The sequence below is a fragment of the Papaver somniferum genome, chromosome 3 (genome assembly GCF_003573695.1).
Source record: "Papaver somniferum cultivar HN1 chromosome 3, ASM357369v1, whole genome shotgun sequence".
NCBI lineage: Eukaryota > Viridiplantae > Streptophyta > Magnoliopsida > Ranunculales > Papaveraceae > Papaver > Papaver somniferum.
In genome coordinates this window covers 171,084,675-171,095,795 of record NC_039360.1, presented here as the reverse complement: position 1 = coordinate 171,095,795, position 11,121 = coordinate 171,084,675, and the positions used below count along the sequence as shown (strand labels likewise).

General features: G+C 37.1%; 1 long non-coding RNA gene and 1 pseudogene across 1 annotated transcript; both read right to left on the bottom strand.

Annotated features, from left to right (window-relative positions):
• Nucleotides 1-3,885: 3,885 nt before the first annotated feature.
• On the bottom strand, nt 3,886-5,062 carry LOC113358017. Its single transcript, XR_003364104.1, has 2 exons — nt 4,244-5,062; nt 3,886-4,131 (listed from the first exon to the last, which is right to left on the bottom strand). It is a non-coding gene; the product is annotated as an uncharacterized LOC113358017 (long non-coding RNA).
• Nucleotides 5,063-5,622: 560 nt separating this feature from the next.
• LOC113360339 lies at nt 5,623-8,285 on the bottom strand (annotated as a pseudogene).
• Nucleotides 8,286-11,121: the final 2,836 nt, after the last annotated feature.

The following is an 11,121-nucleotide window of genomic DNA, read 5'->3' as shown; positions in this document are numbered from 1 at the left end:
GAAGGAGCGTATCCTATATACCACATGTGGAAATTCTCATTTCCCATAACAATTCATAATGAAGACAAACATTACAATTATTTTCCATTTCATGAAAAGATTCAAAGAATCAACGGAACAATCATAATACAAACTAAACAATGTGTGAAGTATACAAACAGACAATGCATGAGTTTGTTAAACATAAACCTTTGTAAAAGAAACAACAATGGTTTCCAAAGAGTTAAAAGTATTCCCACCTCTTTTGATGACAAGCCACGCCTACCTCGAGATCCACGATCCACTGGTTCGTCCTTTGAATCGATCGTTGTTAATAACTAACTGTTAATCACACAAGTAATCTCAGAGATTAACCAAAAGACTCATACATGGCTCGTACAAGTCTAACTAATGATTCTAAGCCCATTAACTAAGTCTTATGAACATCCACAACTTGGTAGAAGAAACCAAAGTCAAAGTAGGACCATAAGGTTCCAATTCATCTAATTAAGAAAACTGCCCTAAGCCAAGTCCACCAAAGTCAACTAACAGTGACTTACGGTCAAGGGTCAACTAACAGTCAACGTTCAAGTCAAGGTCCTGGTCAAATGGTCCACTGAGTCAAATCGGGTAAAGGTCGGATCATTTAGAGTTAACCGAGTCATACAAACTGAGTCAGACGAGTCAGACAAACTGACTGGGAGCTAAAACAGATACAATCAGCTTAACTGAATGCAATCTTGCCATGGCTATTGCACAAGCCAAAACTTGAGATGCACCATAATGGTGTAGCAGTAACATATAACACAAATCCAAAACTCTATTACAATTCAATTCTACAAAATAACTACAAGATTATTTCTTAATCACAATAGAGCCTACATGCAAATGCAGCTTTTCCAAGCTTCTACAAGAGAGGTTTAACTCCATACAAACATCTAATCCATCATTCCAAATCTCACCTAATACATTCATCTACATCTTCTCCCTGTGCTTTAATACAAGCTTCACCAAATACAACTCAAGCACTGTAAATCCTAGAACCAATATGAGCTCTTCCCTGCACTCCACAAAACCACAACAACAATATCACCACCATCATTTGTTCCATAAACACTAACCTCAGTTCATTCATATCTTCACTGAAATCACATCCATTCTAACTCATTTCAATCCTTCCTACACAATCTGCAATCAATATCACAACTCGTTTCAACTCCATTGTCACTGCATACCACCATCTCAGCATTACCAAACTTATTACTAAGAATCCATATGTACAATCAAATTCTACAAACTGCAACCATCTCATTAGCTGTTTTAGTTCAATTTACTTCAATTCAGATACAACTCACCATACTAGATTCATATTCTTCAACTGCAAATTAACAGAATCACTACCATTTATCCATTCAAACATATAACAACTCCCATTTCTAGCACACTAAACTCCAATTCAAACAACACAATTATTTTCCAGTTCTCCTCACTACTATCAACCATCCACAAGAACTTCAATCCATATAAAACTTCAATTCAAAACACATACAACAATTATCCAAGTTCGATAACTCAAAATGAATGAAATTCAATCAAACTTAATTTACGACAAAGAAAATACCTCAGACCCTTGACTTCAAACTATTCTTCTCCAATTGCAGTTCAATTCATGATCCCTAAATCCAAATCTATTTGAAACCCTAAATCAATTCTTAATTTTCTTTTCCTAATTCGAGTTCACAGCACCAACCAGATCCTCAAATTGGCCAAACCCGCCTTTTAACTTTCTTATCAGTCCTTAATCGAATTCTCGGAACTAAATTCCGAAACCCTAATTACTCGATTCATCACTGATTCGTCACTGAAACAACTTCAAGGTTCCAATTAAACCACAACCCAATTGTTACTTATCCTTCAACAGTACCATATCATCATCGATTCTTCAAGAACTTCAACCTCAGAAACCCTAACTTCTATTTCACTTTCTCCTTCGAGTATGGATCATCAACGGACAACAACAACATCACTAATAGCTAACCATGATCTGTTTCACCCTCTACTGTTCATAAATAACTCAACTGATCTCTCGAATTTGCAGAGTAAAAGAACAGAAAAAGAAGAAGGAAAGAGATAAGAAATAAAAAGAATGAAGAGAAACGAGAGTTATCGTCTCCATCTGAAGATAAGGCCGACCAAGGTGATGAGACACCCACTCGCTTCGACACGTGCAGCCACAAGGGTAAAAATCAAATTACTATTTTACCGTCCGAAAGAAAATTGATGAATTATCTTCACCCGGTGTTCGAATGATGCATGCCAACAATCTATTTCGTATAAATTTTCGAGATATATTCAGTGACACTAGTTTCATATCCAGATTGTTGTTAGATTAAATCCTATTAGTTAACCTTTGTATTAAACTAATCAGAATATTATCCGCTAATTCGTCACTTGACCGGTCTAATAGTATTGACGAGCTTGAGTGTCCTTATAATTTATCCGGTATTTACGTATGGTCTAAAGATCAACATTGATTTTCATTGATCATTATTGGCCTGATTTTAGTTAAATTTATTATATGAGTTAAGTGTACCCTTGAATCCAAGGTCATGATTTAAAATATACTCTTCGCCCTCCGTAGTTCGTTAGCAACTTTTATCCATAAGAAATATTTGTAGCATCAATTTTTTTTTTCTTGTTCCATTTGCATACAACTACAAAACTCACAACATCATCATCCGCTCATTTCCGTGGCTATTCTTGACCTCTCATCTGCCAAATACAACAACCTTGGTATAGGGGCGGCAAGGAATGGTAGAGGGGCGGCAAGGTGATAGCAATGTTCCTCTAATTGGTTAGGGGGTGTCCTATGGGAGTTGTTAATTGACTAGATTATCCTTTTCAACTCAAATGGACTAATTTACCCTTGCTTTTGTGGTTGAAAAGACTGAATTGTCCTTCCCCATTATTAACCCAATTCAAACTGAAAATCAAAACAATATCTTTTCCAACTTTACTTCATCTTCTTCTCCTCCTCCCCACCACCATTAAAACTTTACTTTATCTTCTTCTCCTCCTCTCCACCCAGTTAGGGTTTAGTCTATTGTGTTTGATTTAAGTTAGTTTTGTATGAAAAATTAGGGTTTTGGATCGAAATTGAAACTGGAAAATGAATTTTGCATGTGAGGTTCGGTTGCAAATAACCCACATACCAACCGTACCTGCAAATTTTGAAAAACATACGGTTGCTGTCAACCCAAATACGAACCGTACCTTGAAAAAATTGAGAATTAGGTTTAGGCACGGCTGGTAACTCAAAGCACATTACCAACCGTACCTGGGTCCGGTTGGTAACTTAAAGCATATTATCAACCGTACCTGGGTCCGGTTGGTAACTTAAAGCACATTACCAACCGTATATTGTCCTGTGTATGTTTGAAGTTGTTATGTTGGGCTGGTAACTCAAAGCACATTACCAATCGTACCCGAGGTTCGGTAGCTAAGTTTTTATCGTTACCAACCGTACCTGCGTTATAGGACAACATACGGTTGGTATCGAAAATTCTCAACCAACCGTAACCGGTACTACGTTTGGGTTTTCCCCAAAATTGAAGAACATACGGTTGGTAACTGATACTTTTGCAACCGTAACCACTAGGTACGGTTGGTAATGATCTCAATTCCAACCGTATGTTCTTCTGAAAATTTTAAAAGTTTGATATTTTTACGTAATTTAGAGAATTTTGAGCAACAAAAAACTAATGGGAACTAGTTTAGAAGTATACCTGGTCATTTTGGTTAAAATCTAGGGTTTCACAAATATCACATAAGTTTTTTTTTTCTCTCCTCTAAACTTTTTTTTATAATTTTCATTACTCTAAAAATCCGATTTTAGAGTTATTATAAGTGAAAATTAGTTATCACACTAATCTTGATTATCAAACACTAAACTTGATTATCAATCACTAATCTTGATTATTAACAATAAGGATTAATTGGTCATTTCCATATTTTATTTGATAAGAAGCACTTGAATTACCACCTAATGACCCTTTTTGTCTTATTTGGTTTGCCGCCCCTCTACCATTCCTTGCCGCCCCTAAGGTCCAAATACAAATGTACTTCAGTTCCAAGTTCCAATCTCTTATACACCTGCAACACATCAATACAACACCGATTTAATCCATGTTTCTCCGATCATTAATATCTTTAGAATACACCAACATCTCTGGTGTTCATCAACGAAAACAACACCATACTTAACTGTACGACATAGAACATCATGTCCACTGAAGCAAATTCTTCAAATCCTAACTTCGATTTTTTTTGAGTTCAACCCTAGTCTTTAATTCCTATATCAATTTCTCAACAACAGCTCAACCCCTTCATTCTTCTCCCATTATATCTCATTATCACCGTACCGAATTACTTGAATAAGAACCACATCTCTTTTCTTTTCTTCATTCAATTCTTATCAGATTCATACCTATATGAATCGAATACACAACAACAACACTTCAATTCTTTATTTTGTAATCTTCTCATCACCATCTCCTTGAATTACTCTTTTTATATTTGGTTTTTTTTTTCCTCTTCTTACTTGTAATTGATCGAAATTGGAGAAGAAGAACGTGTTGCTTTAAATGTTTTGAAAGAATGATAAATATTTTGAGTTTGGGTTTGATAGAAGTAGGCTAGTATTAGAAACAAATATCGTATTGGGGGAGATGTAATTATGGTAGTGGAAACAATTAAAAGGGTTTTCTAAGAGAGATTGATTGGATTTGGGGGAGATGCTTCTTCGATCGAGTTTTAATTAAATCTTTTCATGGGGTTATGCAGAGAGGAAGATGAATTGATGGGATTTGGGGGAGAAGTTAATAAGATTTTGGGTAGCTGCTTCATCAATAAGGTTTTGGTTTGAATCTGTTTGTAGAGTTGTGCAGATTGGTTGAATTTGTTCATGGGGTTATGCAGAGAAAAAGAGAAATTGGTTTGATCTGAGGGAGCTGCCCTTTCAATTAAAATTTTGGTTCATGGGTATTACAGAGTTGTAGTGTTTATGGAGGCGGAAGAAGATGAAGTAGAAAATGATTTAGGACCTTGAAAATACTTTTTAGGTAAAGTGAAAAGGTATAACAATAATTAGATTTTATTATTTTTTTAATAACTATCAAACAGAAGTCAACATTTAACTGAGTCAGCATTGGCTCAGAAGGTGTAGATAAACACACCTTAAAATTCTGAGTACAAAAAGTACTCGGAAGTCAAAATCTGAGTACAAAAAGACAAATAAACCTTAAAAATAACAGCTTGATACGTAATATATACTAATGTACAAGGTGTAGATAAATTTATTATATGCTAGTATTTCTCTTTCTATCAGGTCTCATGGGGATGGAAATTTATTACTCCCTCCGTTCTTTTTTAATAGGTCAGTTTTGTTTTTAGCGAAATTTAAGGAAATTAAGAGAATTAATCATTGAAAGTGGTCCTCATGACACTTGTCAATAAAAGAAGTGAAGTGAAATGGTCCCCATGACACTTGTTAGCAAAAGAAGTAAAGTGAAGTGGTCCACATGACACTTGTCATCAAAAGAAGTTAAGAGAAAAGTGGTCCCAAAAAATAAAATAACATTTGACTTTCCCAATTAAGAAACTGGACTATTTTTTGAAACTTTTATTTATAAAAACTGGCCTATTAAAAAAGAACAGAGGGAGTATCATTTAAAGATTTTGGAAAAGATCGATTTCGAAGGTTTTTGATAATTTCCCAACCAATTCTGCATATGAACTCCAATTGCATCCAAATAGGAACTACAACGTCCATGAAAGCCGACCACTTTCCCTTGAGTCATTGTCGAACTAAAAAACGTACCAGCTTCCACCCCGTATGGACCATACTTCCCCCTACTGGTATAAAATGTAAGAGATTTGATCGCTTCCACTGTTTCGGCTCCAACAACAGCGCCGTAGTAACCAGTAACACAAGTTAAGAGCTCGTCTGGGTAATGGAACTTGATCTACAAAGAAATAAACATATATAAATGTAGTTTAACCAAATTAAAATTAGTGAGCAATGCAATGAGTTATCATTTACCTTGAATCTGCTACCCCCATGTCGTGCAGACCAAACAGTTCGCCCGTCCCTGTCATATTGGATCTGTATGGAGAAAATGGCTTCTCTTTTTGTTAAATGAATCTGCTTAACTCCTGTATATGCACCATCATCCCATGTTTTGCCTCCATCCCCTCCCCATGCGGCACTGGTTCTTTAACGATAATAACCTAAGAATCATCAGGAAGTTAATTAATTCCAGTACAATTGTAATAAATTACAGGAGAAATCTCACCTCATTGTTTGGTACTTGATTTCCCAGGGGTGGATTATTAAATGAATGAGGATTCTTGTCAATTATCTTGTGATGACTTGTGGGAGTGTTTGCGTTAAATAGGACATTAAGTGACCGCCGTGTTGTAGAGACCTTCCCTTTCAGTACATGAACTCCAATACTATCGATGAACCATCCTCCTCTCCCATGAAAACCAATAACCATTCCATCTTGAATGTAAGAAGAAAAGGCGGTTCCTTGCTCATTGCCAAATGGTCCATACTTCCTTTCAGTTGTAAGGGATTTTATCACGGTAGGACCCACGAACATCAACGGCCCATAAAAGCCCGTGATGTGAGTCAAGGACTCCAAGGGGTAATCAAAAACTATCTGCAATATTCATCAAATATAAATTTGGCTGTGATAACGAATAAGGAAGGTTTTCTACATGTAAATTGGAAAACTCGCCTTTTCCAAGTTTTTCCCCCCGGCGCTACCGTTCTTGTTACCCCATATTGGTTGTCCATTTCTATCATATAGGATTTCGATGGATACCAGAGCAGTGCTGCGTGTTAGGTTAACTTGTCGGATACCGGTGTAAACTTCATCATCGAACATACTTCCACCGTTGCCACCCCATGGTCCGTATGAGACAACACCTTCCAAGTTTGATGACGACCCTTTCTGCAAGTATGTTGGCGTCTGCAGTAATGGTGTAATTAAAAAATTACGCATACATCTAGAATATTAACGAACGAAGTCATTTTCGTAGAGTCTTTTACCATGACCTTTGATTTTCGCACACTAGTTGGAGTAGTTGTAGTGGAACTTCGCCCTAAAAGATAATTGCTTGATTCGTATTGAGACGAACTATTGAAGTTATCCTGAACGTGGCTGCTACTTCCTTGAACAATACTGTAACCCTTTGTATGATCATGAGTACCGAAACAAAATTTTGGGACGTTATTAGTTGAGATGACATCAGAGCTTTAGAGGGGGGTATATTTTGGTTTACTTGATCATCAACAGGCTTCAAATACACTCCAATAGAAGTGAGATACCAGCTAGAATGGCCGTGGAATCCAACTATCTTACTCGCAATACTGGTTGCGGGAAACAAAAATTGTGTTCCCTGTTGACTACCGAAGGGTCCATACTTCTTTCGATTGCTTTCAATAGTAAGTGACCGAATGAACACTGGACTCCAGTCATTAATACTACCATAATACCCACTGATTGACTTCAAATATTCACCTGGAAAATCGAGTTCAATCTGCCAAATAAACAAGGATATATAGTTTAGCTCGAGGGATTGAGTCAATTTAGAACGGATACTGCATCAAATTTAGAAGACCTTGTCAGTTTTAAAACCACCACTTCCTCCATGTTTCTGAGACCAGAATGAGGTGCCACTATTCAAACTTGACGGAATCGATACCAGCTCCATGAACAACCACTAATTGCTTAACAGTCGTATGAAATCCATCATCCCACAGGTCACCTTCTTGTCTCGTAGCACTACTACTTGATGGCCATGGTCCGGCACAAATTGGTAATTTGTCGTTGCTGCTGCTTTTGTTGCCGATCTTGTTCTTTTTCTTATCAAATCCCATCTCATTAGCACTGTCAAAGCTGCTGATCTGTTTACAAAACAAAAGGCATTCATAAAGCTCAACGAACAAAAATAATCTTGCTCCGCAATAACAAAATTTCAGCATAAAACACAAGCAAACTACCATCTTGAATCCTATGGAAACGAAAATTTGTTCAGGTTAAGTACTCCTGATCAGTTGACGCTTGTTAGTTATTAGAAAATTGTATGAGAAGTAGTCCCTATATATATGTTCAAGTTGTGCACATGCTAACGGTGGAGCCTCATTTCCAGTCCTGGTTAGGTCGAAAGTTCATTCAAAAGCGTCCGGTATTTAGAGTCGATATGAACTGGGATTTCTCTCCAGAAAGTTAAAACTTAAGGATGAAAGGTGGCTGGTGAAATAGGACTCTAAATATTCGAGGTTCTTAATTCCACTAACTATGAAAATGAAAACATGGAAACGAATTGGATCCACAAAAGACCAAATCAAAAGTTTACACTCCAAAAAAGGGGTTTTAATACTTTTCTTTCGGTACTTTAATATGTTCAGTGTTATCTTTTTATTAAAGACGGTTTAGGGAGCTATAGACCCTAGTTAGTATTATTCACGTACGTACACGAACTAGCCAAATACGAATCATACGGCCGAATACTTCAAACTCAGTCCTAGGTACGCGGATTATATGGGGATCCCGAATTGTTCGCGCCCGTAATTCGGCGTATTAATACGCCTTACTTTAAGAGAAGCCCAATCAGCAAACTCTCAAGCCCAACTCCCATTCCCGGCCAACTGCCCATTTCAGTTCGTTATAGTGTGGTTTTCCACAAAAACACTTAAGGAGGATCGAACACATGACGTCCAGCTATTTTCATCTACATCTAAACCACCGAGACAACCAATGTTTGATCAAATTGTTGGATGGTATCTGCTATATACTACATTTCTAACCCAAACTACATTTCTAACCCAAACTACATCACCCCTCCCTACAATTTTATTATTTAATTATTCCCGAATTTTGGATACCGAACTCAAATTCTTAAAACGAATTATACACGTACGTATCCGATCCGAACTACTCCCAGAACAACGAATCGTTGACCGACTTTTTGACCGAATCCGACCTATCCGAATCTGAATAATTCCCGTATATATGCCGTCCCGAACAACTCCCCGTACCCTGAATTGCTAACTAGGCTATAGACTAGGTAGTGGAAAGTTTATTTTCTCAAACTCACGATGGAAATCTCGTTACTTTTTGTCGGCAAGGACAGTGGACGATTCCTTTTCTGAACTGCCTACCTCAGGCTGTTTTACCTTGCGTTTTTAGGGGCCACTCAAAAGAAATTAGGGGCCAAAAATTTATACCCAGCCAACGGCACTAGTTAAGTTATACCCTATAGGACACTGAAGTTACCTAAATGTCCTTGCAGTAAAAAGAAAATAAAAACCAAATCAAGGTCATTCCAATACATTTCAATTGTTCTTCTTCTTCTTCTTCTGCTCTTCCCCTTCACTGCCGATTGTGGAGGGGAAAAAATTCCCCTTTTTTTCAATTCATCGTCGTCGTGAATCACCAAAGTAAAACATCGTTGATCCATTTATAAAACAATGGGTAAGGATAATGAACACCAAGACCTAAAACTAAAAACGTTCCTCGTGGTATCGATCCAAATATTGGAATTTTAACAAGAAATAAAGAGATTGTTGCTGAAAATGAACGCGAAGAAGATGAAGCTGCGGATGTAGTTGGTTGTGGAGAATCAGGTAGTCAAACACTCCGACAACTTCAAATGGGCCCAATTAGGTAAAATTCTATCTTTTTTGGGTTTATTTCGCTTTAACTCGACAAATCGATAATTTTTTTCTATAGTTTTTGGTTATTTACCCAGATTCGGAAGATATTCATGCTAACTGACTTCCGAATGTATTCATGTTCTTCATTTCTCAAGAACATCGACAGTATTCTGGAGATAGATTTGTTGGTTATCTGTCGAATATTGTTGGCCATATCTTCATGTGTACAAAATAGTAATAATATGTAGGTTAATGAATTTGTTGGCTTCCGAATATCTTTATGTAGGGACACATTATGCGGAAATACACTTACTACCGAATATATGTATATCTTAAAAAATTCTCAAAATTGTGATTTAGGCAAAACGCATTTTGGGGCCAGTATATATTCGGAAGAGAATATAATGTTCTATACTTCCGATTGTAAAATTTTGAAACTAAAATAAATTTGGGGATAAACTTTATTCGGTAACAAATTTTATTAATTACTTCAGATTATATAGGATGAACAACTTAGTGCTTACTAAACTTCAGTCCAGTGAATATACGGTAGTAAATGGATTTGCTTACCGATTGTGGTGTATTCGGAAACATAAAGTTTAATTTTTCTTCCGATTGTTTACATTCGGATTTTATTTGTGCACTTTATCTTCCGATTGTATGGTTTATAAACTTTGTTCCTTATTTTGTTGTTTAGGAAAAGTCGAAGTAAGCAAGTACCCAAAAAAGGCGACTTAGGGCCTCGTCGAGAAGGGAGTAAGAAAGTATCAGCCAGTGCTAGGAGAGAAAGGAGAGCCAAGAGAAATTCAAGTTATCAAAAAGGTGCAGAACCAATTGCTCCACAAGGCACTGAACAAGGTGTACAACCAAGTGCTCAACAAGCCACTCAACAAGGTATAGAACCAACTTCTCCTCAAGGCAGTGAACAAGGTGGTGTAGAACATAGTGCTCCACAAGGAAGTCAACAAGGTGGTGTAGAAAAAAGTGCTCCATAAGTTACATACCAACATAAAATTGAACAAATTGATCCAGTGCCAACAATGCAAGAAAAAAGACAACCAAGTGGTACCAAAAAATCCAACAAATTAACAATCAGGGGTTAGCCCAGTTGTCCAAGAGCCTGACTCTCAAGTAGGAGGTCAGCGGTTCGAGTCTCCGCTCAAGTGTAATTTATACTAACTTTAACATGGGTTTAAGAGGGCCGAGTTTTCTTAGTGGGGAGTAAGCCGATGGCTTCGTTTCCATGGGGCAGGACGGGCCTGTGCCTAGCATCAAAAAAAGAAAAAAAAACAAAGGAGGAGAATGTGGAAAGAAGGATATTGCTAAGAAAGCATCAAACCTTGTCCCTGAACACTTGAAGGTGCAGAATATTCCAAAAGGAAAAATCCTTGGGCTACCGGCGGATGGAGGAAAATTGT